This window comes from Topomyia yanbarensis, chromosome 2 (genome assembly GCF_030247195.1).
Source record: "Topomyia yanbarensis strain Yona2022 chromosome 2, ASM3024719v1, whole genome shotgun sequence".
Classification (NCBI taxonomy): domain Eukaryota; kingdom Metazoa; phylum Arthropoda; class Insecta; order Diptera; family Culicidae; genus Topomyia; species Topomyia yanbarensis.
This window is the reverse complement of record NC_080671.1, coordinates 228,479,861-228,493,598: the sequence shown is the minus strand read 5'-3', so window position 1 is coordinate 228,493,598 and position 13,738 is coordinate 228,479,861. Positions and strand designations below refer to the sequence as shown.

The window sequence follows — 13,738 nt, the reverse complement described above, 5'->3', positions numbered from 1 at the left end:
GTATCTCGCCAATGGCTAACACTAATCAGACGGTACACTCGCAATTAAAATCACAGAGCTCTGAATTCGACCCGACTACCGATAACGAAACAAAACGCCCATTCACAATCTTTTATCAGAACACAAGAGGTCTCCGGTCAAAGACCCGGCAACTCTTCGGAGCCCTTTCGACTACTGATTATGACGTTGTGGTGTTTACCGAAACATGGCTCAACGACAATATACTTAATACTGAGCTGACCGATGAGTATGCAATATATCGTTGTGATCGAAATTCTTCCACAAGCCGGCATAGCCGTGGTGGTGGTGTTTTGATAGGCATAAAGAAAAACAATAGAAGCAATATTGTAGCTATCGTTATTTGTGTGATTTACCTACCACCAAACTCCGAGCTCGCTTTATATGAGCAGCATGCCGCCTGTGTGGATAAGCTGCTTAAGCACATTGATGATCGCACTAGGGTTGTTGTTCTCGGTGATTATAATTTACCGTTGCTACGCTGGAGTTTTGATGACGAAATCGGATGCTTTATCCCTAATAATGCATCCTCTGAGCACGAGCTGTTGTTAGTCGAAACTATGATCGCTTCTGGTTTACAACAAGTAAACTACCTGACGAATGACAATGGAAGATTACTTGATTTAGCCTTTGTAAGTAGTGCCAGTGATATTGAAGTCATAGAACCACCCGTACCGCTAATGAAATTGGATCGTCATCATCATCCGTTTGTTTTGACCATTGAGACTCTTTACGGTTCACCAGTGATTGACGATGTAGATGTGTGGTATGATTTCAATCAATGCGATTATGACGAGCTAAATGCGAGAATCTCAAACATCAATTGGATTGAAATATTATCACTGGGTACGCTCGACGAGGCTGTGGACAGGTTTTATCGCGAATTGGACTTAATTTTTCAACAACACGTGCCTCTGAGAAGACGAAAGCGCCGTTGCACAAATAAACGCCCCTGGTGGAACGATGAGCTGCGCAATCTGCGAAATCGGTTAAGGAAGGCTCGTAAACGATTTTTCCGGAAAAGAGGTGAAGATGATAAATCGTTTGTGCGAGATTTAGAGCGACAATTTCAATCATTGAATGCATCTTGCTTTCGATCATACATTTCACGACTTGAGAGTAACATGAAGGACGAGCCGAAGCAATTTTGGGCTTATTTGCGGGACAAAACATCCACCCGTGGTTTTCCTGAAAACGTGAACTACCGTGACAGGACCTCAACGACACCTGCAGAGTCAGCAAATCTATTCTCGTCTTTCTTTCAAAGTGTGCTAAGTAATAATCCACCACCTTTGTCTGAATCGTACCTGAGTAGTCTGCCGACGTTCTCCTTGAATTTGCCTGTAACATCTTTCACCGAACGCGAAGTGTACACCAATCTACGTGGTGTTGACGGTTCAAAGGGACCAGGATCGGACGGAATACTACCATGTTTCGTCAAGGAATGCTCTTCATCGTTAGCTGTACCGATATCCATGCTTTTCAATCGCTCTCTCGGTGAAAGTATTTTTCCCGCCAAGTGGAAGGAGGCTTTAATAACACCAATTCATAAAGCCGGTAACGTCCATGACGTCATAAATTACAGAGGAATTTCAATCCTGAGCTGCCTCCCAAAAGTTTTTGAAAGTATGCTGTTAGATATTCTCTACCCTGCAGTTAAACACATCATCACTACAGATCAGCATGGGTTTGTTAGAAAGCGCTCAACAACGACGAACTTAATGAGCTATGTGTCAACGCTGATTGATAAATTAGAGAAACGACAACAAATTGATGCAGTGTATGTAGATTTTTCCAAAGCCTTCGATCGCCTTCCTCATCAGCTAGCTGTTGAAAAGTTGAGGCGAATCGGACTTCCGGACTGGCTGACCAATTGGATCTTCTCGTACCTTACAAACCGCAGTGCATCTGTGCGACTTGGAACCGTACTTTCAGACCCATTCGACATCACATCGGGTGTACCTCAAGGGAGTCACCTTGGACCTCTTCTCTTCGTGCTCTTTGTGAATGACATTTGCAGCGAATTGACATCGTGTAAGGTGATGTACGCAGATGATCTGAAAATTTATCGCATCATAACAACTCTGGTAGATTGTTGTGCACTTCAGATGGACATAGATAGGATCATGAGTTGGTGTGATAGAAACGGAATGACCATAAACATTCAAAAATGCAACATAATCACATTCACACGAATACTCTCGCCAATTACGTTTGAGTATGCAGTGAGCGCTGCCCCAGTAAAACGAGTTTCATCAATCAAGGACCTTGGTGTTATACTTGACCGTAAGCTACGTTTCATCGAACACTTCAATGCAGTTACTGCTAAAGCCTTTGCAGTACTAGGACTCATCAAACGAACACCCAAGATTTCAACGACGTCTACTGCCTGAAGGCACTGTACATCAGTCTGGTACGCAGCATTCTAGAGTATGGAGTTATCGTTTGGGCCCCGTATCACACCGTACACATTAATCGCATAGAACGGGTGCAAAAGAGCTTCGTCCGGTATGCCCTTCGACGGTTTCCCTGGCGAAATCGATTTGAACTACCACCGTATGAGCATCGTTGTGCTCTTATCAACCTGCCTACGCTACGAAACAGGAGAGTTTTTCTGCAGCGACTTTTTGTGTTCGATCTTCTCGCTGACAACATTGACTGCCCTCTGCTTCTCGCTAAGCTGGACTTCAACGTTCCTGGTAGGTCTCTGCGGAGAATGGACTTCTTTCGGCGCTCTACTCATCGCACACAGTACGGCCAGAATAACCCGGTGGATGTTTGCTGTCAGCTCTTCAATAGCGTTTTTTATCATTTCGACTTTAACTTAAGTAGAGAAATGTTCAAAGTGAAAATAGGTTTAAGTTAGTATAGTATTTCAGTCTGCACGAAAATTCATTAATTCGAAGACAATATAATAATAATAATAATAATAATAGCAATAAACAAGCTTCAACAAGTCAATTATTCCAATAGTAAATATTCGAATATTTCACATGGAATACGAAAACATTTTTTCGGGTTTAATGTAGAAAATGATGAGCTGGAGTTATTAACCCTTAAAGGCGCAAAGCAATTTTTTTCAAATTTTCTGAAAATTGTCTGACAGTTTTAATACGTTACTATGATAATTTTGAGATGGTTTTCGCAATGTTGTTTTAAAACAATATTGCGCATTTAAGGGTTAAAAACGAAAGCTGCTGACCTTGAAACCTTTCTGACCTTTCTCAACTGAAAGAGAGTTTTGCAGATTCAGGATGTTCAAGAAACGATCAAGTGAGGTTATTGTCTATTTTACCAAAATCTTGGTCAAATCAAAAGATAATGGATGAATTTCATGCAAACAAACACATTGTATCGCAAGCTAGGTTGTTAGCAGAAGGAAAACATCACAACAACAAGAACAACACCAACGAAAAGATGGTTCATACTTTGGATTCACAAACAAAAAACACGGTGGAGTTCTATGATAGCGACCAGATTAGCAGAGCCATGCCTGGGCTAAACGACTATGTTTCTGTGAAAAAGGATGGTAAGCGTCAACATGTACAAAAACGTCTGTTAATTTGTTCATTGAAAAAAGCTTTTAATAGGTTTAAGGAAATTAGTGAATTTACTATTGGATTTAGTTCATTTGCATCATTGAGACCGAAGAATTGCAAGCTATTAGGAAGTTCAGGTTCTCATAACATTTGTGTTTGTACGATTCACGAGAATATTATTTTAATGCTCCATAGTCTACAAAAAATTTCTTTCGAAAAAGATTACAAGTTGTATTTCGAAAAAATGTTGTGTAGTGCATCGTCAATATCAAAAGATTGTTATCTTCGTGAATGTGACCGCTGTCCAAATCTTTCAATGTTTGAACACAATTTTTCGGAAGAATTGGAGGAACGTTGTGTTGGAGAAATAACTTTCGAACAATGGGTTGCTACCGATAGATGTAATCTAGAAACACTCGTCAAACCAGTTGATGAGTTTGTAACATATTTTGGTGAGAAGTTGGAAAAATTGATAACTCATGATTATATAAAAAATCAACAGTCTATTTTTTTAAATGAATCAAAATCGTCTTTAAAAATAGGCGAAGTTTTAGTAATTTGTGATTTTTCTGAGAATTATTCATTTGGTTTGCAGGATCCTTTCAGAGTAGTTATTGGAACAATGATCAAGCTACAATTCATCCGTTTGTTATTTATTATATGGACTCTGGAATAATAAAAAAATTAAGTTTTGTAATAATATCCGAAGTTCTAAAACATGATACAATCGCGGTGCAGGTATTCATTTCAAAGTTACTAACTTTTCTAAAACCAAAAATGCAATTAAAGAAGGCTATATTTATGTCTGATGGAGCTGCTTCTCAATACAAAAATAGAATTTTTTTTGCTAGTCTTTGTAAACATAAAACTAATTATAACATTGATGCTGAGTGGCACTTTTTTGCAACTTCTCATGGAAAAGGACCCTGTGACGCAATTGGCGGGACATTGAAACGAATGGCAAGAAATGCGAGCTTAGCAATAGCACACGAACATCCAATCACAAGTGCAGAAGAGTTATATAAATGGGCTAACCAGCAAAATAATGAACAATTAACAAAAATTTCGTTTTGTTATGTATCACAAGAAGAATACGAACAGGGAGCAGCTGAATGGAGTAGCCTGTATCAGAAGGCAAAAATGATTCCAGGTACACAGAAATATCACTCTTTTGTTCCTATTTCAGAAAATAAAATTGCCGCGAAACTGTTTTCGAATGACGAAACACCAAGTATTTTTAGCATATATAAACGAACAAAGTGTTAAGGTGTATATAGAAGATAGGAATTGTATATAATAGGAAGAAATAAATTTTAGTATAAAAAATGACCGATAGTGATTTTATAAATCGGACCTATAACTTGCAACATTATCCTCTTATCATCTTGGTGTCACAAGGTAAGTTGTAGAACTTATCATGACTATTATGAAAATCGTACGATTGTTGATGGAGAAACGCGAATAACTTATGAAAAGGGCGTAATTTAACGAATTATTACTTTTTGTCTAAACAAAATTTAAAATATCTGGAAAACGACTACATTTTCGAAGATTTTTATAAAGAACATTTTGATTCGAAATGACATTGCGAATCACATTCTATAAAAAAAATATATTTTTGTCTGTAACATAGTATAGAATTGAAAAACATGTACAAATTTGTTGTTAGAAAAACTTTTTATTGATAACTTCTCCATCATAAAATTAGACTTAAAATATTTCTTTTTTATTTAGGTTTTCGTTGGCAAAAATAAAAAAAATGGGTTTTTTTTAATTCCAATTTTTAATATAAATTATAATTTTTTTGAAAATCGGCACAATTTTTTTTTCAGCGTATATTTTTTTACAAAGATTAATGAATGCCCTGCAACTCATTCTCGAATAGTTTTGCTGAACAAATTATGGTTTTCGTATTATTATTGTTTGTTCATTGTGCATGCTAAAACACATATGCCCTTTTAAAAAAAACTCTTTAGTCAAAATGGTCTAATAACCTGTGGAAGTCATGGAGACTCATAAACCAAACATAGCTGCAAATTTTTGTTAAAATCGGAGATGGTGGATTTTTATGGTCGGCCACTTCCCCTTGGAATTCCTCCATTGTATTGAACATATTATTATTATTATTATTATTATTATTATATTTCACAAGTAACATAAGATAAGATCTTTTTGACGTTACAGTGATATTTTCTAAAGTACAAGTGCGTCGCGAATACAAAACAAAAGAAAGAATAAAAACTTACAAATATTAACAATGACAAGAAAATGACTTCAACAAAAATACTCAAGACATTTATTTTTAAATGCTACACAATTTTGGATTTGAAGGATACTTGCTGGTAGCTCGTTCCAGTAAACTATTCCTCGAACAAAAAAGAATTTACCATATGGGAATCACAAATTTATTATTTCGTTGACTCCTAAATGGATGAAGTTTGGTGTATAAATACTGTGGCTTCCTTGTTTTTATTATTCTTTGAAGGATGATGCAAGATCTTGCTTTGGAAAAGTTTTGAACTGTGCAACCGATCAGGTTTTTTTGAAGATGAGTGACACTACTATACCGATTCAGACTATAAACAAAACGCACACGCGAATTTAGTGCGACTTTAATCCTATTAAGTACAGCAGCCAACGCAGTTAAGAGGAGGAAATCCATTGAGCTTAAATGCGGGAATATAAATAACTTAAACAGCCTAAGCTTACAACCCGTACTGAGATATGTAGCCCATGGGCGAAGTGATCCCAGGGCTGCATACATTTTTCCGCATTGGTTTAGCAGATGCCTATCCCATGAGAATAGACTGTATCGTGATTCCTAGACTCACCGCTTCATCAATAAACCGAATTCGATCCTGTCCAATAAAAAGGTTCAATCGCGATTGATCGAAGTTCTTATTGGATAGAGAAATAGATAAACCAGTAGTTTTAGAAGCATTTAGTTTCAAACCGTTTTCTTTTGACCATTCAAGTATTCTAGCTATTTCTTTATTCAGCATTACTGTTATTTGAGTTGTTGATAAACTGTTGCATTTAAAATATTATTGAATATCATCGGCGAACATATGTATAGAAGAATATTTAAGTACATTTGGCAAATCATTTATGTAAAGAGAAAAAAGTATCGGTCCAAGTACAGAACCTTGTGGAACACCAGACAAAATCGGCAAAACATTTGATAAGGTATTATTGTGGAAAACTGCTTGTTGTCTGTTTGTGAGATATTAGTGGATTAAGCAAGTGGCACTCAATGCAAAATTGAAATGCGATCTCAATTTCTTGCATAGGTTCTTGTGGTTCACTGTATCAAAAGCTTTGGAGTAGTCTAGCAATAACATGATTACAGTGCCACCTTTATCTATTAAAGCACCACTATCATCTATAATTTTGAGCATAGCTGTCTTTGTACTCAATCCAGATCTAAAACCCCATTGGTATGGCGAGATTAGATTTTTACTGTTTAAAAATATGTTTATCTGATTTTCGACTATCCTCTCGAATACTTTGGATAAGGCTGGAAGAATTGATATAGGTCTGAAATTTGATAAGTTGTCCGGACTGCTTTTCTTTCGAATGGGAAGAATCTTCGAAAATTTCCAGCTTGATGAAAAATATTAGACCTGATTAAGCAATTGAATAAATAGGTTATTGGTTGTAGAAGAATCGGTAAAATACTTTTAATAAATCTGAGAGGAATATGATCAAGTCCGACTGCGTTTGAGCTAATGCTGTAAATCGTATTAACTACTTCATGCTCCTGAATTTCGTTGGAAAAGAACAAATTGCCCTCATCACGAACAATTGGCGTATCAGATTCTGTAATTTGAGTCTGTGAAAATGAATTTGTAGAATAATAATTTATTTCATTCGCTGAATAATTATCAATATCATTGGATATATTTTGGCTAATCCCCAATTGCCTAATTTTTTGCCAAAACGTCCGCGTGCTTATATTATTTCCAACCGTTTGCTCCAAATATAGTCTTTCAGCGTTCTGAATACTGCAAGTTACTCTATTCCGTATCCTTACACTAGCCATGGAATCGTAGTCTGGACAAATGAGAAAAGCACAATTGCACCACTAGTAGCCGTAAGCACAAAGCCGTACCAACAGTTTTTAAACCGGACTAACTTTTAAACCGGCCTAAAATATTTGGTAAGCTTTAATCAAACGATGCTGTCATTTATATGGCTGCGTTCTGATCTGCGTTACACGTCAATGTTAAAAAACAACAAATTCAAGTCAAAGAAAATGAGTAAATTAGACAACATGGTGAAATGTTTTTCTTTCCGATATTTTCGTGCAGTAATATAGCTTTTCTTCGTCAAATGTCTCGTTCTATACCAAATTGTAGCCGATATGTTTTTGAACTTAGAACTTTAACGTGTTGGATAGTTGAAAGTTGATGATGTACAGCACTTTGTAGTGACATAATATTAAATGCACAAAAGAAAATAAATTGGTATACATATGCATGTTTTATTCAGTTTGAATAGGCGCTCGTCGAGTTAGAGGTGGTGGTTGTAACTGGTGCCATGATAGTTATTTCTCGACAAACATATGATTACGGGTTAAAAGCCAACTGTCAAAATTCTCTTTGAAAAAAAAATCCGGACAAACCGTTACTGGATAAACACAGTTCATAGCAGTTACACACTTAAAATATATTACCTACCAGTAGGTAATTTTAATTTGCTGTCCTTATTTCACGGCCGGAAAACAATGGAGAAGGAATGATTGTTTTTTTACTCAAAATTAATGGGATGAAGTTTAGTCGGCTTTGGGGAATATCTCATTATTTTTGGGTTAATTTGGACTCCCTCTTTTTCGTTGGAGGAAGTAGGATGCGCAGATTTAAGATTACCTACTGCTAGGAAATGCAAGTTTTTTGTGTAATGCGGATAAATATACACGGTAAAAAAACTTTACCCATTGTATTCAAATTGCCCATTTTCGGAAATTATTCGAGCTGTCAAAAATGGGTATTTTTTGCTACTAACAATGAGTGCTTTTTATCCATTTCACAACTACTCGATGAGGTAATGTCCATTGACATTTTAATCTTAATAATGAGTGAAAAATCATTAAGCATTATTTTAAGCGAGTTATCCTGCAAACTAAGGTTCGTAGCGGAACCTGCAAAATATCCGTGAATCCGTGGCGGAAACGGAACATTTCGGCAACGCTCATAAAACAATGGCTGTTTAGACTACTGAGGATGTTGCAAATATGTGCCAGTTCGGCATTTTTAGAGCAGCCAAAAGATCCAACCATCAAAAATATATCAAGTTGGCGATTTTATTTTGTTAAGCAGTTAAAGAGACAATAATGTTAAATGAATGTTAATTTGTTTTTTTTAATTTAGAAATAATTCTATTGGCAGTATTTTTCATTCTGGCGCGATTTTCATGAATGGGTATTTTTTACGCATTTTATTGTAAAAGTTTTGCGAAAAATAATGGGTAAAACATACCCAGGTTGACGTACAAGATCTGTATTCATTTATGGGTACGGACTCTTTACCCAGTTAATGGGTTATTCCACTTTTATTGAAAATGCATTAATTAGTGCTTTATTTTATCAGTGTAGTTCGTCAGTGCTTGTCTTTCCTACCTGATAAACTGGCTTATTTATTGACATCTTTATTGCGAGCAAAGAGACCCATATTTATCCAAAAGAAAGCCGAAGAGAGGATTGAAAATAACGAAATGTATGCAAGAGAAGCATGACAAATTTTTGCATATTTTTGTCTTCTTCCGGTAACATGATGCTGCCATTTGCATTGCTGCGTTCTGGTCAGCAATACACGGCAATGTTAAAAAACTGTACAGTGAAGTTAATTTAAAATTCACTGTTTATGCCATTTATTAGTCTATGTATTTATGTTTTTAAAACAATTCTGAAATTCTTGATTTAGCTTAAGGGGTTACACCACTGTAGAGCACGAAAAAATAGGCTTATTTCGAGAATTTTTTATTGCTCAATAAAAAGGTCAATCGACAGCTTGTTGAACGGGAGGGGCGATGACCCAATAGTGGATGAACTATGCCAACGCCTAAGCTATTTTAAAAGCAAACTAACTCAAATTTACATATATATGCCATGTATTTGTATTTATTTGAAAGATTTTTCAATTCTACAACTAAAAAAAATCCATACATGTAAGTTAAACCTCTACTTTTTGCAAAATGTTTAAAAAAGGAAACGCTGTGTAAGACCCAATAGTTGTGATAGTGTTCCTATAGTTGGAAGTCTATGTTCCTATAGTTGTAATATTTGTTTTCGCTCATCCACATGGGTTATTTCGTACCATTTTAACGAATATAATGATTCGAACATTAAACATTATCGAATTCTAATAGTATAATAGTATAAATAGCATAAACAATTATTAATGTATTTTCAGTTTTTTGGTTTTACAGTAATGTGTTCGACAGGATACCCGTGTATCTTTTCATATTTCAATCCATAAAATTCAAGTGTTCTTCTCCAAGCTGGGGATTGGTGTTTAGTGACATCTTAGAACATCCCCAAGCTTAGCGTTTTGGGGAATAAAATTGATGATGTGGAAAACGGGGGCTTGAGCAAGGGCTTCTAAATTTTTTACCCCGTAACAGGCCGACAAGGACACCCGGGTACCCAAAAACTGAAATGCTCATAACTGCGGCATTTTCTAATCCATGTTGACTCTTTTAGCTGTTTTGGATTCAGGAACCTATCTACTTTTAGACTCTGTGAAAATGAACCGGATGAATTCAAAAAAATAAACGAGGACAATTACGAATAATCAATTTAACAACTGGCTACTTGTGTACTTATTTCTATTTTTCCATTGAACTTAATTTTCGTAAATTATTGTCACTTTGAAGTTGTCAACCTCGTTAAAACGACCCCTATTGAATGGAAAAAAGATGTTACATATTCCCAAACTATGTATGTAGAGAATAGAAATAAACACAACTCTCATATCAGTGGTAGCTGAACTGAGAGAGCAGGCGATTAAAAAGTGAACTAGAATAAGAGTATGTGAGCAGCAGTGGAAACAAAAAAGAAAACATCTATCCGTACCAGTTTGGGATGAACGGAAATGGTAGTACAACTAATGCAACAGGTAACGCAACTATACCAACATGGCAAGCTGATTTGACCCAATAGTCGTGCTATACGTTTATATGAGAACTAGAGCTTCCATTTCCCGACGGTTTTCAGCTTCCCGGGATTCGGGAAATAAATAATAGATTTCCCGGGAAATCCCGGGATCCCGGGAATACAGAAGAAAATTAGAAAAGTGAATGATTTTCTTGAAAACAAAAGAATAAATCGAAAAGTTTTCAAACCCGTTTGATTGCATGTATATCTGTCCTAAAGGCAGTTGCCAGATAATGGCGATTTGGTGGCCTACACATCATTCAATCATTCGATAACTTGTCAATAAGTTTACGCAACATCAACTTCTTTTGATGATTGTTCTTGGCTATAAGTATAACCTTTGTTTTATTTAGATTATAGGTTTTAACCTTAAGGTCATTCGCCTTACTGTCCAAAATTGGAATTCGTTGTTCTGATACGATGGAATGTAATCAATTTAATGCAAAGCACCTTCTTTAATAATCTTGAATGAAAAGATCGAGCTGCTTCAGGGTAGTGGGCAGTTATTTCCGATCAAATGAGAAAATGTGATATATGGAATCCATTTCCATCACAGAAAGATCAGCATCATTTCGAATTAAGTGTGAATCAAAATCAAGTAGATAATGGACGAACTGTACAGTGATGGACGAAGCCCACCATCGATTTCTTGTTACGGGTGAGTATCTGGATTATTTGATCTTATCCCTTCAAAAATCCTTTCTACATCCTTGAAAGCGACATTCAAAGAGTGTGGATGCGCATGATGTTGCACAGATACAGCGCTATGTATTGCTTTTCATACATTCAAAAATTTGCAGATATTACACCTACGGTGTAACAAATTAGACGAAATATGCATTCGATGAACTGACCAAATATTTCTGCAGACGTTCTAGAAACATTCCTTATTTTAAAAAGCGTTTGCGTTAAGCATGATATCACTTAAAACCATCCCAAGTTTTGTAACATACACTCATTTATGTTACATTTATTTTTTTAAGAAAGTACCGCGCGTCACTAACGCTATAATCTACTCACTCCAAATGTTTGCCGGTAAAAATATTTCCTACAGAATTTCTTTCCCAGAACCTAAGCCTTTTGGAATAAATTAAAAATCTTTTTTCCCGGGATTCCCGAATCCCGGGAATGGGAAAACACAATTTCCCGGGAAATGGGAATCCCGGGAAATCCAAAAATCCCGGGATTCCCGGGAAATAATTTCCCGGGATGGAAGCTCTAATGAGAACAAATAGCCAAAGCTATTTTTTGATACTGGAAACTGCAGTTTAACTTATTTTTATGCATATGTATAAATATTCATGTTGCGTTTTGTTTTTACTTGGCTTTGCAGTTAGAAAAATAAAGCTATTACTATTACAACTATACCGACATGCCAGACCTATGGGCCCAATAGTTGCAATACACGTTTTATGCGAAAAAATAGCCTAAACTATACCTTTTGATATTGAAAAGTACAGTTTAACTTAGTATTAGAATGCATATGTAAAAATATGCATGGTGGGTTATGTTTTCACTTAGTTATGGACTTAGAAAAACAACTGGCTCTACTATTACAACTATACCGACATGTTAGGTTACCCTGGCCCAATAGTTGTAATACACGTTTTTATGCGAAAGAATAGTCAAAACAATAACGTTTTATATTGGAAAGAACGGTTTAACTTCTTAGTAGAAAGTATATGTAAAAATATACACGATCGGTTTAGTTTTCACTTAGTTATACGCATAGAAAAAAAAACTACTCCTGCTAGCGAAATGGTTAGCGCGCTACCGTCGTTATGTAGTCCGCAAAGAAAAAGCATTTTATGCAGGTATTTGATACTATTACAGCACAAATTCTTGTAGTAGTGTAAGTAATATTAGAAATATGAAATTTATAAACTGCTATTTTTTCCCTTAATGTTATTTAAATGATCAAAAACAACCAATTTTCATCACTATCACAACTATACCTGCTATCGCAACTATTGGGTCAGCTGCCTGATTTATAAAATAAGTATTGAATCAAACAAAATAATTTTTTCGAGCAATTTCATCACAAGATGGCGGCTCTGCAGCTTTTTTACCTTATGCGCGCTTTTTTAAAAGGGGTCCACGGCCGTGATTTTTAACCTAGTGCCAAAAACTAAAGTTTTTTTTTCTGATTCCTTATGTCAATAGCGACGTACGTAGGATTTTGTCGATATTTTAATTTTACGCGGAATGGCTTTTCAGTGAAAAAACGTCGAAAATGTCATAAATCTTTTGAAATATTTGTATCAGTCGTCCAAGGAATAGAAATCTGACATTTTGGCCTGGTGGGGCTTATTATACCATCCTACCCACCTTCTCTACTAACCATACATATGGAAGACCTACTTTGCTGAAAATGAAGTAATCCAAATTATCAGCACGATTACCCAATCAAGCCTGAAATACGAAAAGTCCAGTAATTTTAATTAAAAAAAATTACAATTAGTTACTTCCTATAGTCTGCGATCTGTCTGATAATGAATTGACCATTATAAATTTACAAATTGAATCTGATACTGGAGATTCACTGTCTATCTTCACGATCTCGACGAAATCCGGTGTAAATCATATCTCAAAATTTCTTGGACCAATTGTTTTGAATTTTGCACAGTTTTTCTTCTTCACATCATTGCCCAGGCTACAAGAGCTTTTTGCAAACTGCTTAATATTATTATTTTACAATAACATGTTACTCGTTGTTTTAGCAATAATCGGACTTTGATTTTAAAGTGCTACGAAAAAATCGAAAATCGACCAAAAAATAAAAACTCCCTTAATTACTTGTGAAATGCTGTGAAAAACAACTGTGCAAATGTCTCAACGTTTGGTCCTAAGACAAGACATGACAATAGAGTCGTTTTTGTTCCAATTTTACGTCAGAATGTTCCAGCTCCTGATTGGTTGATTCTGACTTTTTGCACCGTACGCAATGTTACTGCTGGGATAGCTAAATGATGTTTGGCAGTGTTGCTATATTTATAGAAAAATAATGTAATTACTTTTGACAAATGAT

At 35.7% G+C, this 13,738-nt stretch overlaps 1 protein-coding gene across 11 annotated transcripts in view; it reads right to left on the bottom strand.

The window, feature by feature from the left end:
- Positions 1 to 13,738, bottom strand: part of LOC131682955 (adipokinetic hormone/corazonin-related peptide receptor variant I-like) — a 1,078,244-nt gene that overhangs the window by 921,844 nt on the left and 142,662 nt on the right. The window lies entirely within an intron of this gene.